The 11,180-nt window shown below is 36.7% G+C and overlaps 1 protein-coding gene across 5 annotated transcripts in view; it reads left to right on the top strand.

Moving 5' to 3' along the window:
* The first annotated feature begins 1,559 nt into the window (after nucleotides 1–1,559).
* Nucleotides 1,560–11,180, top strand: part of LOC136883343 (uncharacterized) — a 169,713-nt gene continuing 160,092 nt past the window's right edge. Inside the window, exon 1 of one of the 5 annotated variants that reach the window (XM_067155588.2) lies at nucleotides 1,560–1,695. The gene's annotated coding sequence lies outside the window, so the exon portion shown is untranslated. The other 4 variants (XM_067155591.2, XM_067155587.2, XM_067155589.2 and 1 more) reach the window with 4 other exon arrangements.

Below are 11,180 nucleotides of genomic sequence, written 5' to 3'. Positions count from 1 at the left end.
AAAAGTGCCTTAGAGAGGCTTGAGATGTAAAATTGGGAGCTAATGCTCCATGTAATTAAGGGTGTTCTGCCCTTTGGTATCTAGTTATTGTGAGCTGAGAGCTCAGAAATTATTTTTGGGGCTCGAAGCCCGGATCTTGTAATAACCCCCTAAATCTTGTGATTTCTTTGTATCTATTTTGGCTTGTTGTTGACTTGTTAAGTTTACAAATTCTATGTCATCATTGTTAAGTTTTGAAAATATAACCTTTGTTAAAGTTTTAAATTAACTTTAATTTTGTAGTTGAGACCTATTCCCGCCCACACCTTCTTTCACCTCTAACTACCACGGATAACTCCGTAACAATTATTATTATTATTATTATTATTATTATTATTATTATTATTATTATTAATATTATTATTATTATTATTATTATTATTATTATTATTATTATTATTATTATTATTATTATTATTATTTTGAATGGGCCACCAGAGGACCACGTTCCAATTTCAATTCCTTCTTCTTTGTTCTTTCCTTTTCTTCCAGTACGCTTTCATCTGTTCACTATGTTTCTTCTTTCTGTCTTCAGACCACTTTGAACCAGTCTTTTTTACTTTCCTACCTTGGAATCCTTCTATTTTCAATACTTTTTCCCAAAAGCCTTCTCTATTATTTATTTCTTCTGTTGTTATATTGCTTTTTTCTAAATCCTTTCTTACTTCATTGACCCAGCTTGTCATTGATTTCTTACCCCACAAATATCTGAAAATCTTATTGGTTAATCTACTATCTTGCATTCAATATAAATGTCCAAAAAACATAAGTCTCCTTTTTGCTCATTACATCTGATATATTTTCTATTTTTTGATATATTTCAGCATTACTTCGTAATTTCCAACCTTCTGCTGTGTTTTGTGGGCCTAATATTTTCCTCATGATTCGCCTTTCTATTATTTCTAGTTTATCTAAATTATAGTTTAATGCCAGACATTCGCTTGCATATAGGCATTCTGGCTTCACTACTGTGTTGTAATGCCTTATTTTTGCATTTTTGGATAGGCATCTTTTATTGTAGATATCTTTGGTGACACCACAAGCTCTCTCCATTTTATGTACCCTCTCCTCTATTGCAGATTTTTCTAAACCATTTTCTTGGATTATTTCCCCTAGATATTTCAAATTTTTTACCTTCTCTATTTGGCCAATATCGGTTTTCAGAAATTTTGGTGCATCCCAAATATTTGTTAAAAATGTTGATTTTTCTGCAGAAATTATTATTATTATTATTATTATTATTATTATTATTATTATTATTATTATTATTATTATTATTATTATTATTATTATTATTATTATTATTATTATTATTATTATTATTATTCTCTGTCACATGATAACTGTGTAGTGAGTATCCTCATGTTGAAAGGCTGTGACTGATTGCTTGCTATTTCTGTGAGACAACCTCATGTTGCAAGGCTGTGTGAGTGTTTGCTGTTTCTGTTGTACACACTCCTGTGTAGCTTGCTCTCTGTGTGAGAGACAACCTCATGTTGCAAGGCTGTGTGAGTGTTTGCTGTTTCTGATGTACACACCACTTTATCTTGACAACCTTGAAGCTTGCCAGCCTGGCATTCCAAGTTTGATGGAGCATTGGACTTTCCTCCAGTGACTTCCTGCATAGTCATTGACAATCACTTGTCTTCCTGGCAGGTATCTGCTGTGCTTCATTCACATTATCTTAATAATATATATTTTTTATGTGGTAGTATAATATAGCATCACTGCCTTTTGACATTCATCTCACTGAGACCTTGAGAAGACACAGTCACAGTAGGTGGCCTATTTGTTTACTTTCTGATAGCTGTTCTGTTAACACCTAGTGATTTTCTATGAAGTGGCTCACAATAACATAACAAAATTGTGTGTGATTTGGCATATAATAAGTTGAGGATGCTCTGACTTGTTATCTGAGAGTGTGCAGAACTTACCTTGTAAATAACTAAGTTTCAAGTTATGTATGTTCTATAAACATAGCTGCTTCATTCACCAATATTTACTTAAGTGTGGTACTCCTTTGATTTCAATATCTTGAGATGGATTGTTGTATATGTGTGTGTATTTTTCATTTGGATACAGTAATATCTATATTTGTCAGAAGATGCATAAGTTAGATTCAGAAGTAGATAAATACAGTACGGTATATATATTTATTGAGAAACTCAACGACTTTCCAGACATTCTGGATTGCCACAAAGTTTAACTACACAAAAAAAATAACAAAATTAAATTTTAATAATTAAAAACAGTCTACAGTGTTAAACATTTGGAAATTTAAAAAGTTAAGGTACAATACATTTAGCACATTAAAGAGAACTTCTCTGAATACATATGTGATTCTAAAATTGATAAAGATCTTCGTAAAGTGGTGATTACCAGAATATTGATTCTGGACTTCTGTAAGCTGTTTCTGCTCCAGAAACACATTTAAAAAATCCTACTTATAGTGCCACATCCCCTGCCATTAAACCGAATACTTCCATCTCTTCTAAATGGTAAATTCCCCTGTAAAATTTGATTGTAGGTGTGTAGGTGTTAACCTCCTCAGGCTGGCTGTGGGATCGATTATAACCTTTCTTGCTGTCATGTCTAAAGGCTATCATATCAATTCTTATGGTGCTCCTGCTTTCTGATACACTGTGAACCTCTTCGTAAATGGTATGAAATCAAATCAAAATCAGTCAAAATTGATCTGCATTTAGGGCAGTCACCCAGGTGGCAGATTCCCTATCTGTTATTTTCCTACCATTTTCTTAACTGATTGCAAAGAATTTGGAAATTTATTGAACATCTCCTTTGGTAAATTATTCCAATCCCTAACTCTTCTTCCTATAAACAAATATTTGCCTCAATTTGTTCTCTTAAATTCCAACTTTATCTCCATATTGTGATCTTTCCTACTTTCAAAAGCACCACTCAAACTTATTCATCCGTCTACTAATGCCATTGCACACCATCTCTCCACTCACAGTTCAGAACATACCATTTATTCGAGCACCTCATCTCCTTTCTCCCAAGTCTTCCCAGCCCAAAACTTTGCAACATTTTCGTAACGCTACTCTTTTGTCAGAAATCACCCAGAACAAATCAAGCTGCTTTTCTCTGGATTTTTTCCAGTTCTTGAATCAAGTAATCCTGGTGAGGGTCCCATACATTGGAATCATACTATAGTTGGAGTCTTGACAGAGACTTATATGCCCTCTCCTTTAAATCCTTACTACAAGCCTTAAAGACCCTCATAACCATTTGTAGAGATTCATTTTCATTTATTTATTTCAATTAATTCCAACGAGCCTGCAGGCTCATACGAGACCTGTACCCTTTGTTTACAATCTCATTTATGTGATTACCCCAATGAAGATCTTTCCTTATATTGACACCCAGGTACTTACAATGATCCCCATGAGGAACTGTCACCCCATCAATGCAGTAATTAAAACTGAGAGGAATTTTCTGTTTTATGAAACTCACAACCTGACTTTTAACCCCGTTTATCACCATACCGTTGCCTACTGTCCATCTCACAACATCATCGAGGTCATTTTGCAGCTGCTCACAATCTTGTAACTTATTTACTACTCTGTACAGAATAATATCATCTGCAAAAAGCCTTATCTCTGATTCCAATTCTTTACTCATATCATCTATATATATAAAATAACATGTCCTAACTGACTGACTGACGGATTCATCATCACCAAGCCAAACCTACTGGACATAAAGAAATGAAATTTTGGGGACACATTAATATCAGAGTGTAGGTGCTCACTAAGGAAGGATTTTTGGATATACCATCACTAAGGGAGTGAAATGGGGGGTGAATTATTTAAAAGAGTATATCTATATCTCAAAAATTGAAGATGTAAAAATTGGTATTTGGAATCTCCCTTAAAAAATAAAGGAAAATGCATTTTATGGGGGGAGGAAATCAACTTAATAGGGGCAGGGTTGAAAGAAGAGTTAAATTCTTTATATGGGGACACTACTATCTCAAAAACTGAAGATGTAAAATTGGCTATTTGGAACCTGCTTGAAAAATATAGGAAACATGGATTTTTTTTGTTTTGTTTTCAGAAAATCCATTTTGGTGGGGGTGAGGGTGGGGGAAAGATTGATAAAGGGGTTGAATTCTCTTCATGGGTATACTTATATCTCAAAAACTGAAGATGTTACAGATATGAAAACGGGTATTTGGAATCTCCATTAAAAATAAAGAAACATGCATTTTTTTGTTTTCGGAATATCTATCTAAGGGGCTGAAAAGAACTGAAGAAGCAGGTTAGTTTTTAAAATGAGTACAATTATATCTAAAGTATATGTCAAAAATATAACATTTTAGTATTTGGAAAGTCCTTCAAAAATACAGGAACATGTATTTTTGTTTTCGGTTAAGGCACTTAATGGGGTTGAAAAGTAGTGGAGAAAGTTGAATTATTTTTTATGCAGGTACTATTATCTCCAAAACTGATGATTTTACAGACATAAAAATTAGGTATTTGGAATCTGCTTTCAAAATAAAGAAACATGTAATTTTTTTTGTTTTCAGAAAATCCACTTAGGTGGGGGTGAGGGTGGGGGAAGGACTGATAAAGGGGTGGAATACTCTTCATGGGTATACTTATATCTCAAAAATTGAAGATGTTACAGACGGCGAAATAAGTATTAGGGGTCTCCATTAAAAATAAAGAAACATGTTTTTTTTCCAACTTTTGAGAACGCTGTGTCTCACGTGTACAGTTCTATGTCGCATGGTCATCTTAGCCCCAAAAGGTAACACCACAAATGTGGTTTACAAAGAGTTTCTGGGGTAAATGAAACTCAGTTTTTGGGTGGGTCGCATGGTCATCTTAGCCCCAAAAGGTAACACCACAAATGTGGTTTATAAAGAGTTTCTGGGGTAAATGAAACTCAGTTTTTGGGTGAGATTTTGTACTTTAGGGATTTTCAGGTAATGTCTTAGTACAGTACCAAGCAACGGTTATTTTTATCAAATTACGAAATCCACGTGAGCAGAGCCATGGGTAACTGCCAGTTTATGTTTTCTTATATATATATATAAAGGTCCAATAATACTGCCTTGAGGAATTCCCCTCTTAATTATTACAGGGTCAGATAATGCTTCACCTACTCTAATTCTCTGAATCTGTTTTCTAGAAATATAGCTACCCATTCAGTCACTCTTTTGTCTAGTCCAGTAGCCCTCATATTTTGCAGTAGTCTCCCATGATCTACCCTATCAAATGCCTTAGATAGGTCAATCGCGAGACAGTCCATTTGACGTTCTGAATCCAAGATATCTGCTATACCTTGCTGGAATCCTACAAGTAGAGCTTCAGTGGAATAACCTTTCCTAAACTCAAACTGCCTTCTATCAAACCAGTTATTAATTTCACAAACATGTCTAATATAATCAGAAAGAATGCTTTCCTAAAGCTTACATGCAATGCATGTCAAACTTACTGGCCTGTAATTTTCAGCTTTATGTCTATCACCCTTTCCTTTATACATAGGGGCTACTATAGCAACTCTCCATTCATTTGGTATAGCTCCTTCATGCAAAAAATAAACAAGTAAGTATTACAGATATGGTAATATATCCCAACCCATTGTCTTAAGTATATCCCCAGAAATCTCATCAATTCCAACTGCTTTTTTAGTTTTCAGTTGTTGTATCTTATTGTAAATGTCATTGTTATCATATGTTAATTTTAATACTTCTTTGGTATTAGTCACCTCCTGTATCTGGACATTATCCTTGTAACCAACAATTTTATGGTTTATGGTGTTGGTTACTGTAGTCACGTCCTAGTTTCTGAACCATGGGCAACGGCTGAGTGGCCTAGTAACTGTTCCTGAGAGTCGGGATACCAGTTGCTAGGGAATGGGAGTGGGCATCTTGGACATATCCTGAGTCATGCCCCTCTTTGTGCTCAATCGGCTAGGGCTATACAATCCACCGGTGGTCCCCAACCAGTTAGAGGAGAGATCCTCACTTGGACTATGTGCAAGTAGGGTAGCATCCTACTTCACGAATTTACCAAGCTTAGAAAATTTTAAGCAAGCCACGGACCTATGGGAGTAATGGAGTTCCACTCTCATTTGACAGGTGAGGGACTCCTTGGAAATAACTTGGTGAATGAAATGGAATTCGATGGGGAGCTATCAATATTAATGGGGCTTATGGAAGAAAGAAAGTAGAATTGGCTGAGTCAGCAAAGAGGATGCATCTGGATGTGCTAGGAGTAAGTGATATATTGTGTAAGAGGAGATAATGAGGAAGATATAGGAGAAAATAAAGTGTACTTGACGGTGTTAGAAAGGGAAGAGCAGAGTATAGGGTAGGGCTGTTATCAGGAATATCATTGCATGCAGCATAGTTTCTGTTAGGCACGTAAATGAGCGAATGATGTGGGTAGATTTGTCAGTTGGAGGAATTAGGACGAGAATTGTCTCAGTGTATGCACCATGTGATGGTGCAGATGAGGAAGAAGTAGACAAGTCTTATGAAGCATTGAGTGACATCGTTGTCAGGGTCAACTGCAGGGATTTCAATGCGAGAGTTGGAAACAGAACTGAAGGATATGAAAGGGTGATTTGTAAATGTGGGGAAGATATGGAAGCTAATGGGAATGAGAAGCATTTGCTGGAATTCTGTGCTAGTATGGGTTTAAAAGTTACGAATACATTCTTCAAGCATAAGGCATAAGCGAAACATGTCCCTTTTAATGTAGTGTTGTAGCAAAGTGAACTTCTAACACCACAAAATCAATTGTATTGAAAAGGTGGAATAAAAAAATAAAAGATACAAATTTGTATGCAAATTATATCAGGCTGTTCACCGCTACACATGGGAGAGTAAAGGGTACCAGATCCATAATAGGCTATATCTTAACCGACTTCGAATTTCAGGAAGTCTGTTAGGAATGTACAAGTTCTCTGAGGATTTTTTGTTGATACAGACCACTATGTGATATGTAGTGAACTAAGTATCCCTAAGCCTAGGACAGACAAAGTGAAATCTGTCTGCAAACGAATAAGGGTAGAAAATCTCCAGAGCGAGGAAAGTAGACAGAAGTACATAGATCTGATTAGTGAGAAATTTCAAATAGTAGACAGTAAGCAGGTTCAGGATATAGAAAGAGAATGGATGGCATACAGGGATGCTGTAGTAGAAACAGCAAGGGATTGCCTAGGTGGGAAAAAGCAAACATCTTGGTGGAATGATGAGGTAAGAGCAGCTTGTAAACATAAAAAGAAGGCTTATCAGAAATGGCTCCAAACAAGGGCCGAGGCAGACAGGGATTAGTACGTAGATGAAAGAAACAGAGCGAAACAAATAGTTGTTGAATCCAAAAAGAAGTGTTTGGTAATAACCTGGAAAGGCTAGGTCAAGCAGCAGGGAAACATTTCTGGACAGTAATAAAGAATCTTAGGAAGGGGAGGGAGGGAGGAAATGAACAGTGTTTTGGGCAATTCATGTGAAAGCATAATAGATCCCAGGGAATCACTAGAGAGGTGGAGGGAATATTTTGGACATCTTAGCAACGTAAAAGGAAACCGTGGGGAGGAGGAAAATGATGGTGATGAAATTATGCTTGAGGAAGTGGAAAGGATGGTAAATTAGCTCCATTGTCATAAAGCAGCAGGAATAAATGAAATTAGACCTGAATTGGTGAAGTATATTAGGAAGGCAGGGATGAAATGGCTTCATAGAGTAGTAAGATTAGCATGGAGTGTTGGTAAGGTACCTTCGGATTGGACAAAAGCAGTATTTGCACCTATCTATAAGCATGGGAACAGGAAGGATTGCAACAACTATCACTTTCTAGAACGTGTGAAACTTGTATATTCTCGAATGTGTAATTCCAAGATAGTCACAAAAGGTCTTCCCCAAAGTTAAAGTTTGTGTGTTCAAACTGAAGAAAAGGTTGCATTTGTACAAGAATATAAATTTTGAGAGAGTTATGAAATATGTAGTTAGTGTGTCATAAATAATATAACGAGTGAGTATGCAAAGTTTGTCATTAGAGTCAGTTATAAAATAAGACATTAGCTGGAATTACTGCTGAGAATATCAGAAAGGAGAACTGTAGATAATCTAGATTTACATAGAAATGACGTTCCATTCAACTATCAAGTATTCTCTACATCCAATGTGACTATACCTAGTTTTAGACTGACGTTGAGATAGTCGTTAATCTATTATGCTATCACAGTTTTAATTTAGTGTTGTCCACATTTTAATGACTTTGTATACTAGTTTTAGCTTTAGAAAGATAATTATCCAGTTTTTATTTTTATTTAATAATTAAGTTTAACATTTTAACACTGACTAAAGGCTGAAGATGCCCTCTAGAAAGGGCAAAACATGTACCGTAAAGCTCTATAGCTGTTTATAAATATAACCACTTAACAGTGGATAGTATTGAATAGGTGGACCAATAAAAATACCTTTGTTATTCTTGTATAATAACCTTCAGTACGGAAAAATCATGAGAATAATAACTTGTAAAACACTCCAGTTCTGTGAGAAAATCTCAGCATCCATTAAATCATTTCTTAGCCATGATTCAACTCCTATTACAATATCTGATAAGTATATATCTATTAAATAACTGAAAGCTATTCCTTTCTTTAGAATACCTCTACAGTTCAACACTAACATATTTATATCATACCTACTTGACTTCCAGATCACTGTACCCTTATCACCTCTCCCTAGACCACCCCGTTTCCCTGAACATACCTCCCTATAACCCTTCTAAACAAATTTCCTAACTTACACATAACACTGTGATTTAAGTGAAGGCCATCTGAGAGCAAATCCCTATCTCCTACCCACCCATTAAGATCTAGAAATCTCACTCCCAGTTTCCCACATACCCACTCCATAGTCTCATATAAATCCCCAATCACCTTCCAGTCAGTATCCCTCCTACACAGTATTCCACTGATAACAATCTCCGCTTCCTTAAACTGCACCCGTGCTGCATTTACCAGATCCCACACATCTCCAACAATGTTGGTACTTATACCTGCTTGCCGTACGTTGTTGGTACCAACGTGAAACACTACCACCTTCTCCTTTCCCTCCTCCTTCTCTTCTACTTTCCTCAACATCTGCCTTAGCGTAATTCCTGGATAACACTCTGCTCTGGTTCCCTTTCCTCCACACACTTTCCCCACATGTATAACAATGTAATTCCCCACGACTCGAGCCTCAAGCCTACCAACATCATATTCTCCCCTCCTGGTCAGCCCTATCTTTCCTGATGACTGCAAACCTACTTCTTCCTCCCTTTTCTCCCTCCCATGTGCTTGTTCCACTTTTCTTTTCCTGTCCTCTACTCGTATACTCTATACTCTACTCTAAGGGAGAAGCTCTTCGGCAATGAATGATCTTAGTTTATGATGGTCAGCGTTTGTTAATAAGGGCACTTTCCCAAGACAGATATGCAACAGAGATCTCCCGGGGATACTTCTAAATGAAGAAACATTAGTTGTCATTTTCATTGCCTTGCACTTATAAGAACTAGATGTATAGAACTCTACTCCTAGTCCCTTTTCAGGTAATTTACACCATTTAACCTTTTCACTGCTGAGATAAAAGCCCTGTGCTGAATTATTTTTAATAATTAACTTCAATACATAAAAGTCGGAAATAAGATGGGGAAAACCAGAGGGTTCTTGCCTGCTTGTCATATATTTTTATACTAAATATGGAAGGTCCTAAACTGATTTTTCTAACACAAAATTAGCTATATGTTGCACAGGAAATTCAAGGTTGTCCAACATAAAAGGCCAACAATTGAACAAAAATTGAACTGATAATTAAAAATAACAGTAAAAAGCTCAGTGGCTACAGGTGGTCCTAGCTGTCCACTTCCAAGCACCGATATATAACTAAACTGAAGACAATAAATTCAGGGGTGTCTAAAATGAGTAAAAATTTATCTAAATTTTACGGTAAAATATTAGTCAAGACAAAACCCTGAGAATCCATTAAAAATTCCTATACATCTTGATTTGATATCAAAATAAAAAATGGTCCAGACCAGTTAATCAAGGGTTGTACAAAACTGGTAATTCCAAAACTGTGAGTAGCCTACATTTTTTTCAAATCGCATGTCTTCTTTGGAAGTGTTCATTCGCACGAAACAAGTTCATCTCCTTCAGTACCTCACTAGGGTTTGGTAGTTTCCGAAGCAGGGGTGTACACAGAGTCCAACGTCACATTTTTCACACATATATCTACGTTCTTTCCTCTTTTTCTCATCAAGCGTGGTGTTTGAACATACATGGCAGTACCTGGCAGGAAATCTCTTCTTCGGGGTGGGTTGTACAGGGGATGGAAAATGTCTCTCTGTCAGTCTAAGCGGTTTGTCCCCGGCTGGTCGGACAACTTCTGTACTTTCATTATAATTGGTGTCATCACTATCATCGTTATTCTCAAAATCACTAAAATCGGAATATTCATCTTCTGATTCTAATGTGGATAGCACTCGTACAACCTCGGATTTGGTAAGATCGCGCGCTTTACTGGCAGTCGACATACTGTAGCTTACTCATCTCTGATGCGGGCCTCACTGCTAGCTTGCACGCCGGGCATACCGCACAGCAGCTCGTAAAGCAGAGTGTCGTATTTATCTCAATAACTCATGAATGAATCAACAGATTGTCATTTTGTAAGCACCTATCTACTGCAGAGAGATGCGTGTATCCACTCACGGAGCTTGAATGACTTCTTATGACAACATTGGGAGTATTGCATTGATAAAGTCAGAAGAATGTCACGCTCACAATATTACGGGCACAGCAGAGCAGCAGTCACTCTCCGCGCTTGCAATATTGCGAGCGCAGCAATGTAAAGGTTAACAAATCCTCCTTCACAGACTTCACTGCGTATTTTACTTGTATAAGGAAGATTGGTTTTGATTTAACATGTGAGTAGGATTCCATAGCAATCCATAGTCTCCGGCCACGGAGTCCCTAGTTGCAAGTACATAATCTTTTGCAATTCTAATGAGGGTCTTGCAGGCATTTATGTGCTGTATGCCGACTTCCCTTTTGGCTTTAAATAGTCCAAGGCCTTTATTCTTCTTTCCTGTGTACAATGCATGGTCTGTTGGTAACTAGAG

This window comes from Anabrus simplex, chromosome 11 (assembly GCF_040414725.1).
Source record: "Anabrus simplex isolate iqAnaSimp1 chromosome 11, ASM4041472v1, whole genome shotgun sequence".
Classification (NCBI taxonomy): domain Eukaryota; kingdom Metazoa; phylum Arthropoda; class Insecta; order Orthoptera; family Tettigoniidae; genus Anabrus; species Anabrus simplex.
Note: the sequence above shows the minus strand (reverse complement) of the source record. Positions and strands in the feature narration are given on the sequence as shown.